This window comes from Hypanus sabinus, chromosome 4, assembly GCF_030144855.1.
Source record: "Hypanus sabinus isolate sHypSab1 chromosome 4, sHypSab1.hap1, whole genome shotgun sequence".
Taxonomy (NCBI): Eukaryota; Metazoa; Chordata; class Chondrichthyes; order Myliobatiformes; family Dasyatidae; genus Hypanus; species Hypanus sabinus.
Genome location: NC_082709.1, coordinates 143,444,275 through 143,456,977, shown reverse-complemented (window position 1 = coordinate 143,456,977; position 12,703 = coordinate 143,444,275). Strand labels below are relative to the sequence as shown.

Below are 12,703 nucleotides of genomic sequence, written 5' to 3'. Positions count from 1 at the left end.
TATCAGACCATCTCTTTAATTCAGCCATGTACACTGAAATGGACTCCCCTTCCTTCTGATTCTACTTATGAAACCTCACCATTCTGCAATCAACAATGGTTTTGATTCTTTCATTACTTTTATGATATCAGCAAAGCTCATTTTGGCTGGTTTGGTTGGAGCAGTTAAACTTCAAGCAAATTGTACACTTTTAAACCCATGGACTCTGCAAAACTGGCATTGGTTTCTCATTGGCCATTTCATTTGCTTCAAAATACTGCTCAATTTGTTCTGTATACATATTCCAGTTATCTCGTGAAATCGAAAGTATATCTTTCTGAAGTAGCCAGTTGTTTCTGCTTTTTACTTTATTTACGATTATTATTACCCAGTACTCACTGTTTATGAATCCATGAGCTTGTCTGTTTCCTGCCTTTTTTTTTAAACTCAACGTCTCTGTCCCTTTGCAAAGAAGGCATTTGGATAACTAAAGTTTGTTTTCACTTGCTCATGGGATGTGTACATTGCTTTCAAAGCCAGCAGTTACTGGTACTTTAAGTGCCAGTATATAATCTTTAAACTAGTGCATAATCTTTAAAATTCAAACTTCTCACTGCACCTTTTAATAAAGACTCTAACGTTTAGCTGTGCTTCATGTAGGTAGTCGTCTTCGGGTTAATTTAAAACTTCCTCATCACTATTATGGCTTATAACTCCAGAACATAAAAAAATAATTGAAAGAAAGATGAGGGAGTGGGAGATAAGTTGTGTACGTTTATTACTTTAAGCAAATGATGCATTGGAGTAATGACATTGGCTATTCAAGTACTTCTTACATATAGTCTTAATGAATTATTTAAACAACAGAATGTTTGAAACACTGTTTTCAATTTTACTCAAATATTACTGATATATTAAATATACAACATCACCATCAGGTTGCAGGCTATCCAGATGAAATATGAACTGCTGCTCTTCCAACCTAACAGTTGCCTCATCATGGCAGTAGCGGAGGCCATAGACCAACATATAGAAATGGGAACGAGGATTGGAATTAAAATGGTTGGCCACTAGGAAATCCTGCTTTTTGTAGATAGAGTGAAGGTATTCCATAAAGTGGTTCCCCAATCAACACCGGGTCTCACTGATGTAGAGGTGGCTGCATTTGGAGCACCAGATACAGTAGACAAACCTCAATACATTTACAGGTGAAGAACTGGTTTATAAACTGGTAGAGATAGGATCATCAGACTCTGCTTCCCATGGTCAGTGTCCAGAACTAAAGGGCATTGGTTCAAGATATCAGGGAAGAGGTTTAAAAGAGATTCGTGGGATAAATTTTTTCCACACAAAGAGTAGTTGGTTATTGGAACACTTAAAAAAGCATCTGTAAAAGTATCTGTATGAGCAAAGCATAGAAGAATATGGAGTTAACGGAGGAAGGTTGGATTAGTATAGACAGGCATGATAGGCGGCACTAACGCGGTGAGCTAAAGAGCTTGTTATTGTGTTTTAAAACTTATGACACTGTATAAAAAATACTTTAAGTGGGAAAGATCAGCCATTTATAGAACTGGTTATTGGCTATTACCCTCTAAGAGCTTTACTGTTCATTGTTAATATGTTGACAATGTTAACCATAACAAGGTAAGTTTTAGGAACTAAAGGCACTTTCATACTGACACATGCAATGGGAATGTACTATATGTTGACATGAGTTTCAAATAATTCAAAGCAAGACTTTTCAATTTCATTGATATTTCTGTAATGTTACACAATTGGCAGAACATGTACAATTGCTAAATACCTAAAGGTGAAAAGCATTAACTTGACACTCAATCTAGCTGAAGAACAAATTGAAAAAATAATGAAATGGTTCAGTTTCTTCCAAAAATTAAAGATGTAGAGGCTTCTAGTGCTCAACCTCAAAAGTTTAATAAACTTCTTTAATATAGATAAAAATGTCCCAAGGTGCAACAAAGCAGCATTACAGCATTACCAAACAAAACATCAATGCCATCATACGAGGAAACATTAGGCTAGGTAATAAAGCTAGGTTCAAAGGAATGACATGAAGAAAGAAAGGCGAGAAGATTTAGGGAAGGAACTCTAGAGCTTAAGAGCCTGGCAACTGAAGAAAGGAAACTGTAGTCTGACTAAATTCACAGTTGTGGTGTAGTACAGCATATCCTCACCAAATGCCCACATTTGGTCCACATCCCACTAAACCCATCCTATCCATGTTGTTGCAGTTGCATCTGCCTCAAGCACTTTCTCAGCAGTTATTTCATAAATGCTCCACTTTCTGTGCAAAGAGCTTTCCCCCTAAGGTCCCTTTTGCACCTCTCACCTGAACCACTACCTTTTAGTTCCCCTTCTCTGGCAATAAAAAAGGCTATGTGCATTCACCCTGTCACTGCTCTTCATGATTTTATACATGTCTATAAAGTCACGCCTCAGTCTCCTTTTCTCCGAGGAATAAAGTCCTGGCTGCCCAGACTCTCCTTGTCCGTAACTCAGGTCCCCGAGGTCCACCGTTGCAAATCTTCTCTGCACCTTTTTCTACTTAATCACATCTTTCCTACAACACAGCAGGTTTAAGCCAGACAATGCTGTGAAATGAACAAAGATGGCAGTCTCTTTAGTGAAACTTGTGAGTTCCCCATATTAAATCAAAATTTTTTAAAGATATTTAAATCTATTTGTGTTATTTTTAACATATTTATCAGATTACATTGAAAATACCTGACAGCTGGAGAGTTTTCAAAGGCCATCAGATTATGGCCACCAGTCTCCTTATTAATTGAAGCCTACTCCTCTTGAGATTGCTGTGCCAGAGTCAGCTCAGCACTTTGCATTTGGGAAATGGAAGTCTGGTTGGGAGAGATGCATAAATGATAAGTCAGGCAAAAGAAAATCACAAGGACAACAATATAGGCAGGCAGCATTACCGCATATAGGTAACTGGGATTTACTCTTACACTATCCACAAATTACTACCCAAAATTTTGCTCTCATGGAATTTATGTGGCAAAAAAGGGGTAAGTAAATAAATAAATAAATAAATAAACTGTTACGTATTCAGGCAACAATAAACCTATGAGTTTGGCGAGGGTTTTTATAACAAACAACACGTTTATTAAACACTGAAAACAAACCCCCCCAAAAGTAAACAAACACTAACGTAACCGGAAATCAGCTGCTGTGCGGCAGCTTAAACAGTTCTTAAAGCGATGCAGCTCAAACAGTTCTTAAAGTGATGTTGCAAAAACAGTTCTTTTAAGTAGGATTGCTAAAAGGTAAAAATGCTGACAGTCCATTTAAAGGAGAGACTTTTTAAGATGATTTAAATTCTCTTTCACGTCATCTTGCTTCAGTCCCCGACGTTGAACTTTACCCACGAAGAATTTACGAAACGAAACGGCTTAAAGGCACTGACCTTTCCTTTATCACACTGTCCTCAATCTTCTGCTATCCCGCAGAGATTAACACGAGAACAGTCAACGAATTCTTTCCGAATAAGGATTAAACAAGGTCGAACCCGTTTCACCGTCGAAAATCGATTCTCCTCGATCTTTAACTCCCGAACTCCGATCTTCACTCTCCACTGATTCTCAACTAGCAGCATTGTAAAGAAACTGCTGGCAATGACCTTTTAAACTTTAGGCATTAGATAAAAACTTCATCCTTCAACTAAACTGCGTCATCACATTAAATCACACAGCGGCATGAAGTCAACATGGCAAATCCAGTTACGAACTGCCCCTCCTCATAGGGTGGGGTCTTCCTTTTATAACCTGTAAAAAAAACCTGTCACATGATCTCTACTGGCGGGAGAATGACATCACTCCACCATCACAAGACCATTACCTCAAGTCCAGTACAGCTTCCACCCCAGTCACGTGACAAGGGTACCACTGTCATGTCACGAATACGTAACAAAATAAATAAAAGTTTTTTTCCCAGCTTGCTTTTCCTGATGCACAGCAGATAACATGACTTCAGGTCACCAAAAATCGCAGTATGGATGAGTTACTGATGACACGATTGCCCCATAATCACTTAGATCTTGCCTTTATGCTGCTGATTGATGGAGATTGCCTTTCGTCCCACGCCTTGTCAGGCATGTAAATGCCCGACGCTGGCCTCTCAGGCCCGAGTCGACGTCATCATGTTGTATAATAGTGTGGCAAGTAGAACTGCAGCCACATAGTTCCAACAATGCAGGTTCAATCCTAGCCTCAGGAATTGGCTGTGTGGAGTCTGCATATTCTTCCTGCAAAGGCAAGTCCATAAGACCATAAGATACAGGAAAACTAGGCCATTCGGCCCATCAAGTCTGCTCTGCCATTCAATCACGGATGGGCGGTTACAATTCTTCCAGTCAACCCCACTCCTCTGCCTTCTCCCCATAGCCTTTGATGCCCTGGCTAATCAAGAATCTATCTATCTCTGCCTTAAATATACCCAATGACTTGGTCTCCACAGCCACTTGGAGATCCCCCCTCATTCTCCTGGACTCCAGGGACTACTGCCCAAGAACTGCCAGATATTCCTCATACGGTAATACTTTCATTCCTGAAATCATTCTTGTGAATCTTCTCTGAACCCTTTCTAATAAAATAAGGAGCCCAAAACTGCACACAATACTTCAAGTGTGGCCTCAAAAGTGCCTTATAGAGCCTCAACATTACATCCCTGCTCTTATACTCTATACCTCTAGAAATGAATGCCAACATTACATTCGCCTTCTTCACCCCCAACTCAACTTGGAGGTTAACCTTTAGGGTATCCAGCACAAGGACTATCAAGTCCCTTTGCATCTCTATATTTTGAATTTTCTCCCCATCTAAGTAGTCTGCCTATTTATTTCTTCTATCAAAGCGTTTGACCACACACTTCCCAACACTGTATTTCATTTGCCACTTCTTTGCCCATTCCTCTAAACTATCTGTCTTTCTGCAGGCTCTCTGTTTCCTCAACACTACCTGCTCCTCCACCTATCTTGTATCATTGGCTAATTTAGCCACAATTCCGTTAATCCTATAGTCCAAATCATGGACATACATTGTTAAAAAGCAGTGGTCCCAACACCAACCTTTGTGGAACTCCACTGGTAACCGGCAGCCAGCCAGAATAGGATCCCTTTATTCCCACTCTGTTTTCTGCCGATCAGCCAATGCTCCACCTATGCTAGTAGCTTCCCTGTAATTCCATGGGCTCTTGCCTTGCTAAGCAACCTCATGTGTAGCACCTCGTAAAAGGCCTTCTGAAAATCCAAGTACACCACATCCACTGCATCTTTGTCTACCCGCTTTGTAATTTCCTCAAAAAATTGCATTAGGCTTGTCAGGCAGGATTATCCTTTCAGGAAGCCATGCTGGTTTTGGCCTACCTTGTCATGTGCCTCCAGGTACTCTGTAATCTCACCTCTATCAATCAATTCCAACAACTTCCCAATCACTGATGTCAGGCTAACAGGTCTATAGTTTCCTTTCTGCTGCCTCCCACCCTTCTTAAATGTGGAGTAACATTTGCAATTTTCCAGTCATCCAGTACAATGCCACAATCTATGAATTCTTGAAAGATCACTGTTCCATTAGGTCTAGGAGATTTATCCACCCTCAGACCATTAAGCTTCCTGAGCACCTTCTCAGTTGTAACTTTCACTGCACAAACTTCACTTCCCTGACACTCTTGAATGTCCGGTATACAGCAGTCATCTTCCACCGTGAAGACTGAAGCAAAATACGCATTCAGTTCCTCTGAATTCTCTGTCTTTAATTACAATATCTCCAGTGTCATTTTCTATTGATCGTATATCTATCCTCAACTCTCTTTTACCCTTTATATAATTTAAAAAGCTTTTAATATCTCTTTGATATCAGTCGCCAGCTTCCTTTCATAATTGATCTTTTCCTTCCTAATGACCTTCTTAGTCTCCTTTTGCAAGTTTTTAAAAAAGCTTCCCAATCCTCTTTCTTTCCACTAGCTTTGGCTTCCTTGTATGCCCTCTCTTTTGCTTTTACTTTGGCTCTGACTTCACTTGTCAGCCATGGTAGTGTCCTTCTTCCCTTTGAAAATATATTCTTATTTGGAATATATCTACCTTGCACTTCCCGCAATTTTATTTATTTTTTTAAAAAACAGAAAATCCAGCCATTCCAATCCTTCCTGCTGGTGTTCCTTTCCAGTCAACTTTGGCCATCTCCCCTCTTATGCCATTGTAATTTCCTTTATTCCACTGAAATACCAACACACTGGATTTTAGTTTCTCCTTCTCAAATTTCAAAGTGAACTCGATCATATCTTGATCACTGTTCCCCAAGGGCTCCTTAAGCTCTCTTATCACCTCCGGATCATTGCACTACACCCAAACTGGAACAGCCAATCTCCTAGTGGGCTCAACAACAAGTTATTCTGAAAAGCCATCCCTTAGACATTCTACAAATTCGCTCGAGGTCCAGTACTGGCCTAGTTTTCCCAATCCACTTTCATGTTAAAATCCCCCAACGATTATCATGACATTGCCCTTCTGACACGCCTTTTCTATCTCCTGCTGCAATTTGCAATCCTCATCCTGGCTGCTGTTTGGAGGCTTGTATATGACTGCCATTAGGGTCCTGTTACCCTTGCCATTTCTTAACTCAACCTATAGAGACTCTACACATTCTGATCCTATGTCATCCCTTTCTAATGATCTATTATTTTTTATACACAGGGCCACACCACCCCCTCTGCCTACTAACATATCTGTTTGATACACCGTATATCCTTGGACACTCAGCTCCCAATGGCAGCCATCCTTTAGCCAAGTTTCAGAGATGGCCACAATATCATACTTGCCAATCTGTAGCTGAATTTCAAGATCATCCATTTTATTTCTTACGCTGCGTGCATTCAAATATAACACTTCCAGTCCAGTATTTGTTGCTTTCTGTTTTAACTGCACCGTGCCTCTATAACCCTGTAAATCATCCCACTGGCTGTGATTATGTCTCATCTCCTGCCTGTCCTTTCTATCATCTGTTGCACATTATCTTTGATTTATTTCTGTTTCCCCCTTCCTCAGCCCTATCACTCTGGTTCCCATCTCCCTGCCAAATTAAAAGTTGGACCCCTTTGGGTTCAGGTGTAACCTGTCCTTTTTGTACAGGTCGTAACTCCCCCAGAAGAGGTCCCAATGACCCAGGAATCTGAAGTCCTGTCCCACTGGTCTCTCAGCCAGCATTAATATGTCTAAATATGCTATTCTTGTGCTGGTTAGCCAATGGCACAGACAGCAATCATGAGATTACTACCGTGGAGATCCTGCTTTTCAGCTTCCTACCCAACTCCCTGAATTTGCTCTTCAAGATTCCTCCTTTTGTCATTGTCATTTGTACCAATATGTACCAAGACCCTCACCCGTCAGGATACTCTGCACCTAATCAGAGACACCCCGTACCCTGCCACCTGGGAGGCAACACACCATGCTGACCATGCTCTACCAAGCTGACAGAATCTCCTGTCTGTTCCCCTCACTATGGAATCCCCTATGATGACCACATTCCTCATCTTCCTCTTTCCTTTTTGCATCACGGAATCAGGCTCAGTACCAGAGACCTGATCACTGTGATCGTCCTCTGTCAGGTCAACCCCTCAAAAGCATCCAAAACGAGTTAGTGATTACTGAGGGGGATGGTCACAGGGGTGCCCTCTATCTGAGCTCTTCCCTTCCCTGACAGTCACTCACTTGTCTAACTCCTAGAGCCTCGGGGTGACTAACTCCCTGTAGCTCCTATCTATCCCCTGCTCACTTTCCCTTGTAAGCTGTAGGTCATCAAGCCATAACCCCAGATCCCTAATACAGTCTCTCAGGAGCTGCATCTCGGTGCACATGGCGCAGGTGTGGACATCTGGGAGATTGGAAGATTCCCAGGATTCCCAGAACAAAGGCCTGCCCCTACAGATATGCTCTCTATTCTTCAAACAAATGCAAGGAAAAATGAAGTCCACTTACCTCGCTGAAGCCCGAATGAGCTAAAGCCCCCCCACTCTGACTCAGACCTCTCCGACGATCAGCGCTCCACTAGGCAGTGTCTCCCTTTTATGCCAGAACCTTCCCTGCTCTCCGACTCACGATTGATGCTCCGGTTATAGTCGAGGTCCCGCAAAGCTCGCCCTTTTAAACTTTGCTCGCAGACCTATGCGCCGCCTCCTGTGTCGTAGTAGCTCTCGAACTCACGAATAGTGTGCCGGTTATAGCCGAGTTCCCGCAAAGCTCTCCCTCTTAAACTTTGCTCCTGGATGTTTCCTCCCAGATCCTAAAGACATGTAGGTTGTTAGGTTAATTGGCCACTCTAAATTGTCCTTGTGTAATTGAGTGGTAGAACCTGGAGGAAGTTGATGGGAACTTGGGGAGAATAAAATGGGTTAGGTTAAGATCCGTGTAAAAAGCATTTGTATACATTTCTCTGACATTAAATTGAACCTTTGAACTGTGTGCTTGGTGGTTGACTTGGACTTGATGGGCTGAACGGTCTGCTTCTGCGCTGAATCTCTCCATGACTCTAAACGAACAGTATTTCTAAATGCAAATATCCAAAGACTGCTTTATTTTGTGGAAAATATCTTTAGACTTCCTGAAAGCGACATCAAGTGGTGCAAAACTTGCTTCCACCACCACCTTTAAATTCAGCACGGATCTTCCCTTTGTCAGAGGCAAACGTTAACCAGATGTAGAGTAAAGGGTCAAGTCTGTGTTCAATTTAAATGGCCATCACATACTCAGCGTGAAGCTGGGGACTTTGAAACCGCTCCGATAAACGTGTTGCTACTGTCGGCACAGCATCTTAGTAAGCTGAACAACAGCGCAGGGTTGCAAGTGCAGGTTTCGGGGCCAGGCTCCCTGGCGTCCAGACAACTCGACATTCTTCGGAATAATGGTCACAACAAAAAGTCTAGAGAAGCTCCAGGCGGCCTCATCACTGACCAAACAACCGACGCACCCAGTCGCCGGTTGACATCCTCCCCGCCATTCCACCGTAAAGGAAGACACACCTCAGCCCAATTTCCCGGTTCAGAATACGTGCACGACCTGCGCAACGACACTGGCGCTAAACCAGGGGAAGCAGCTGCGCACGGAACAACGGAAAAGCTAAACGTTGTTTTAACTAAACGTTCAAAACTTCTCAGGCCGGTCTCATTTCCGCGGCCCTGCCAAATGAAAGCGAACGGGATGTACCTGAGGTGAGAGGGCGGTTCTCCCCCAGCAGCTCCAGGCAATGCGCACTTGAAGGAGTTCTATCTTTAATTTGGAATTCTTGTCGATTTGTTAGTATTCATCTGCAGCTTCATTCTACTTAAAATAGTTTAAGACCACGCATCGAAACCCAGGTGTTCAATGATTTCTGATTCAATGGAAGTTCAGCGTGCTTTCGTCATTTTCTGCAAAACTCTCCGGCAACATTCTCTCAACTTCCTCCATAGGATTTTCATTCCTTGAAATGCAGGGGTTTTTTTGATAGAATAATGTAGAAAGGTTCCGACAAGTAACTTGAGTTACGCTGAAAGTTGTCAAAATGAATTTGAATTTCAAATGACTATTTACTTGGTTTGAACAAAAGAAACAGCAGCAGAAGCCAACCAAATTTTGCTGCGAACTAGTTGTACTTTAATTACCACGAGGTAAATGCATATTAATTATTTGCGGATCCGGTAGTGTTCGCGTTGGGAAATCCTAGCCTGGTGTACATTTCGAAGCCCGACATGAGCACCACTTACTGTGGATGTAACGTTGTCACGAATCAGGCGGGTCAAACGCAAAACTGCCAAAAGATAAAACCTTTGCAATAAAAGCGAAACGTCGACATCACTTCTCCCTGTAGATGCTGCCTACCACCAGCATTTTGTGCGTGTTGTTTGAATTTCCAACATCTGCAGATTTCCTCATGTTTGCTCCAGGATGTTAATGTTTTGAATACTCCTGACATTCAAAACCTGTTAAAGTCAAAACATGTACACGTAAATCTAAAAAAAATTCCTTAACAATTAAGATATTTAAGGGGACTCCTTTAATCCACTCCCATTAAAGTGCGAAGAACTCAGCAGAACGCCAGCAAATTAACTACTGTATACTTCTCCATAATTATATATTATTTTCATTTGGTAGTTAATAACTTGTTCCCCTTATAATGTGATTTGCTGTCGAGATGCTGCAGCATTAGATTGATTATATAAAAATAAGCATCCCAAGTACCCTACCATCTGGGCTTATCTTTACAACTGGTGTAAATACTGTACTAGGTGAATATTTGAAGCACACAATCTCTCCTGAATATAATCAATAGGCCTACAAACCTGAGATTTTGGGAGGGTGGGGAATTCATAGATTCTGAATAATTATTACCGTGCTCTCAGACGTTTACCTGTGTCTGGTGTCAATGTGTATACATTGAGGTGTGCTGCTGAAAACAGCATTGGTGAAGTGCTTAGATCAGTGTTTCCCAGCCTTTCTTAGCCCAGCGCACTCCCAAAAACACTTTCGTGCTTGCCAACACCCTTCTTAGGCACACTATACTTTCCAGTGTCCTCATAGTGTAAAAACAAGTCTACCATATGCTAACATGAGGAAAATGATTCTGCTTTAGTTTTTTATTTGTCTTTAAACCTAGCTTACCCGGTATCTGAGTGCTGTACAGCAGCCGTGATATCAATGTGATCCCTGAGCGTGATGGTCTTTAGCAGGAGTTGAAATATCTGGTTCAAATTGAGACAGCAAAAGTCCCCACAGTGTCCAAGTGGTTTCTGTTTTTTGTGAGTGTGTGGTTCACTGCACTGAAGCCTCTTTCAACAATGTAGGAGGATGGAACTGCAGCGAAGAGCAGTTTGGCTCTTCTCCAAAGACCAGTAAACTTCATATGACAGTGAAGCCACATATCACAAAAAGCTGACATTTTTTGAAAAGCATTTTTGCTTCTTCATCATTCTGAATTTTGATGATTTCTTCTCATAAGATCTCTTCTTGTTCATTTCAAAGGAATGGGTTAATTCCCCAGTCCAGAATTTCCAGATCGTTCAGATCCTTGATTCTAAAAATCCTTCAGTGACTGCAGGTGTAAGCAGTACTCCTGCAAATCTAGAGAGTGCCATATTTTCCACGCAGGGAAACTGAGATCATTCTTCTCCCTATGTTCAATGATCTATTTCCAATTTTCTGATAAAAGTGGACACTGCACTTTTTGTATGGATCAAATTGAAATTCTCACCCTGCAGTTTCATATTTAGAATGTTCATTTTGTCACACAGATCGGCTGGGTATGCTCACATCTCCACATCGAAGTTCAATCTGGTTTCCCAAGCTCTTGTCAACTTTGAGCAAAAATTCAACCACAGTGTCAAAAAGATCAAAGAAATGATTTAAGCAGCAGCTTTTTTGACACTTCAGTGTGAAGAAATGTTCAAACGCTTCATTGTTACCTTAGCATAACTGGCAAAATATTCTGATATTTAATGGATGAGCTTCAATTTTGTTGGTAGCAGATATTATAGGACTCATGCTTGAAAAAAGTCGCTGGCTGAGGATCTTGGCTGCGAGATGATGAGTTACACAATGGATTGCAAACAGACTTGGAATTTCTTTTTTCAGAAATGCCACTAAACCAGCATGGTGATCTGTTATATATGGTGCTCCATCTGTTGCACAAGAAATCATGATTTTCCACACTTCACTATCATTTTGGAAATATTATAAGTGATGAGACCACTATCAAGGTCATTTTTAGCTTTCTTGGCAAATGACTTGAGTGAGCAATGCTTTTCAAATGCTTCTTTCATCTTCTGAAACTTAGTAATACCATAAGGAGCCTTTTCAGGGTGTCTTTTATGGAAGTGTTCTTGCAATCTTGATGATTTCATGGCTTCATTATAAATAAGACACATGGGGTGTTGCTGATCAGACAGGAACAGAATAAAACTATACTCCAGGTGTATAACATTGTATTGACACACTCTCTGCAGTTTCTGTTTCTTAGGAGAATCAGAACTCAAGGCTTCACCACCTTCCGGCTCGTAGAGATCATGCCATATGTACTTATCCATCATTAACAGAGTTAAATTAAAATTAAAAAATTAACTCACACTGGGCATGTCTGTCAGGTGTTGATGGTGGCAGTGGGTTGACATGGATGGAACGATGATAGTGGCACACAAAGGAACAGCGAGGTGAAGATGATTCCAACAGCGAAAATTATGTTGACAAGGATTCAGATTAGAATCGGCATGTTGGTCGGGATAGAGGTGGTGTTCACCAAGCTACCTGTACACTATTCCAGTTAACACGATTAATCAATCACATAAGGTCTCATAATCTCCAAAGATGGTTCTTGACTGCACATACAAAGCACATTGAACACCTTAAGAGGAACCCTCAGGTTGGGCAGGTTCACTGATTGACTCCATTTCAAGGCTTGGTTCCGGCCAGCGCTGTATTGTTGTGTGACCTGTTTTCATAGCTCTGTAGAGAAAGCTGAGAGGGTATACTTGACTTGCAAAATGTTAAGTTGCATGAACTTGTTCCATGCCACGAGTCAAGGGGAACTGTTGGGCACCTTGGTTGCAAATTTAGACATCTCCAGTAATGTCTGTCTGGTTGGTCAGGTCAGATCAGATAGCCAAGTTTTAGACGCATGGTGACGACGAGTGCTCATCGCCTACAGAGCTATGGGTCTTCTTGTGATCCAGT

At 41.6% G+C, this 12,703-nt stretch overlaps 1 long non-coding RNA gene across 4 annotated transcripts in view; it reads right to left on the bottom strand.

Annotated features, from left to right (window-relative positions):
- Positions 1-12,218, bottom strand: part of LOC132393248 (uncharacterized) — a 51,152-nt gene extending 38,934 nt beyond the window's left edge. The window contains exons 1-3 of one of the 4 annotated variants that reach the window (XR_009511805.1): positions 7,982-12,217; positions 3,419-4,255; positions 2,725-2,852 (exon numbers count right to left, since the gene is read on the bottom strand). This is a non-coding gene — a long non-coding RNA (uncharacterized LOC132393248). Of the gene's footprint in view, positions 1-588; positions 2,592-2,724; positions 4,256-7,981 lie in introns of those variants that run through there. The other 3 variants (XR_009511804.1, XR_009511802.1, XR_009511803.1) reach the window with 3 other exon arrangements.
- Positions 12,219-12,703: the final 485 nt, after the last annotated feature.